This window comes from Neofelis nebulosa, chromosome 1, assembly GCF_028018385.1.
Source record: "Neofelis nebulosa isolate mNeoNeb1 chromosome 1, mNeoNeb1.pri, whole genome shotgun sequence".
NCBI classification, from domain to species: domain Eukaryota; kingdom Metazoa; phylum Chordata; class Mammalia; order Carnivora; family Felidae; genus Neofelis; species Neofelis nebulosa.
The window spans coordinates 212,714,788-212,717,106 of record NC_080782.1 but is presented as its reverse complement, the minus strand read 5'-3'; the positions used below and the strand labels follow the sequence as shown (position 1 = coordinate 212,717,106).

Here is a 2,319-nt window from a genome sequence, read left to right as displayed (position 1 = left end):
TCTTATCAAAGACTAAGAAGAAAGAACAGCACAAGTATCTTCTTATAAGTTATTTAAAAAGGTAAAAAGGTAAAAATTTAAAAATTGTTATTAAAATTTTATTAGAACAACTGATATACAGTGCATTTAATTATTAGAGTGACATAATTGCCTGTGTATTAACGATCATACAGAGTTGTTCTCCTCTAACCAATATCAGACTCGGTAGTGGCAGAAAGAGTTTAGGGTGGATACAAGTGGGACACTAAAAGCCAACACTGAGATAAAATCAGTTCTTGCAAATTGAACAAGAATCGAGTGATGGGAATCTAGCCAGACAGGCAAAGCTTTTTATCTGGAGAATACAATGGTGAGTACTAAACAGTAATGGATCGTGACAGGTGGACAGGCAGGCAGGCCATCACACTAGTCTCCAGGAATACCAGAAAAACTGTGGGGTTAGGTGTTAAGTAACTTAAAACTAAGTTAAGGCAGCTAAGTACTAAAGCAAAGATTCTAGACAGGATTACAGAGATGCCAAAGAAATTGGAGAGAAATAGCATAATTCCCACTTTAGGGCTAAAATTTTCATGACAAGATTAGAATATAGAATCTCTAAGAACAGAGTGGGACTAAAATCCTGCGTGCATAGGGGAAATGTGCAGGAAATCCAAACCAAAACTCAGGCATGAGATTAAACAAGGTAGAGAGACTTGGTTACTTGATACAGACTATTGGATGGCTTCATCTCAAAAATCAAACTTGGAAGAAGAGACCACAAGAGAGGAGTGAAGTTATCATAAAGTTATCTCAGTATGGAAATTCTGATCTGCTGGATTGGAACTTTTAAATTTCTCTGAATAAAGTCTTCATCTCGGGCTTGGATTCACTCTAGCTCAGAAAGCAGATGATGTTAAATGCTTCTAGTTCTAGTTATAAGGGATGCCAGTGTGAACAGGAGTAGAACTAGGTAGGACATTAAGTCTTCATCACAGAAATAATGTATTTCTATTTTTTAAATGAATGTTTACATGCAAAAAAATTAGAGAGAAGATATCTAAAAAATTAACCTTAAAGAAATACATTGGATAATAGTTATAGTAAAGTATATGCTCTAATAATGGGAGTAAAAGCTGTTTGGGTCCCATTGGTACCACTAGTTCCTAATATTTTAGTTGTAAACAAGCAGTAGGATGATAAAAATCTCTTGGCATAATTAAAACTGGGTAAACCAGAATAGGTGTGTTCCCCAAACAGTTTGCCAAATATCTTTTCAAGTCTATTATAGCTACTGAACAAATGGATTGGTATGAATAGATACGTCCTTAATGAGCACATCATTAAGAGGTTGATATGTCTTCTCATTTACTGGTAACTTCTCCAATTCATCTAGAGTCTCCAGAATATCTATTACCTTTCCAAATACTGTGTATTTCATGTCCAAATGTAACTTCTTGGCATAGGTGAAGAACTGAGATCCATTGGTATTTGAGAGATTATTAGCCATAGATACCACACCTCTAACATTGTGCTTAAGAGTCACTATATTCGTCCTCAAATTTCTTGCCCCAGGTACTGTTACTTCCTCTTCCCGCACCTGTCAGATCTCCAGTTTCAGCCATAAAATCCTTGATATTTCTATGAAATATACAGCCATTGTAGTAATTACTGGCACTGAGAGCCGAAAATTTCTCACATATTTGGGTGTCCTCTCACAGAAAACTTCTATTTTAGTATCACTTACATCTCTATGCAATGTCACTGACATTTTTCTTCTTGATGGTTTCAGGAAGTACTGTTGCTAATTTCTCACTGTCTTAACAAGAGAAGTTAGAAAATGAGTCTCACTTTGGTTAGCACAGCTGTTTTTAAAACAGAAAAGATGTAATCGCAGATGCCCGTGATTCGAAATTAGTGTCTTAGGGGCTCCCCTGCATTTTGATTTTGAAGTCCACTAAATATTAGAATTCACCTATGTTTATTATCTTCATATGTGGGAAGAGCCTCAAAACATTAAATAGCAGAAGACAGGTAAAAAGAAAGAAACAGAAGAAAGAACTAAAAAGAAACATGATTGATTTTCAAAAAGTTGACCATTTGATTTCTAAACATTATAAGATAGTATTACGTAACAAAATGCACTCGTCAGGACAATGGGGTACAGTGGAGAGAAGAGGAAGATACAGGTCCTGGTTTTGCACTGCATCAGCCCCTATATTATTGCATAAACTTGTATAAATTACTTCATTTCTCCTTGCCACAGTTTTATCTTTTAAAGATTGATCTTTAAAGGAGAAAGCGTATGTTCCAGGTATCTATTGTTTTGGAACAAATGACCAT

At 35.4% G+C, this 2,319-nt stretch overlaps 1 pseudogene; it reads right to left on the bottom strand.

Annotated features, from left to right (window-relative positions):
* Positions 1-1,267: 1,267 nt before the first annotated feature.
* LOC131497698 (peptidyl-prolyl cis-trans isomerase-like 3) lies at positions 1,268-1,764 on the bottom strand (annotated as a pseudogene).
* Positions 1,765-2,319: the final 555 nt, after the last annotated feature.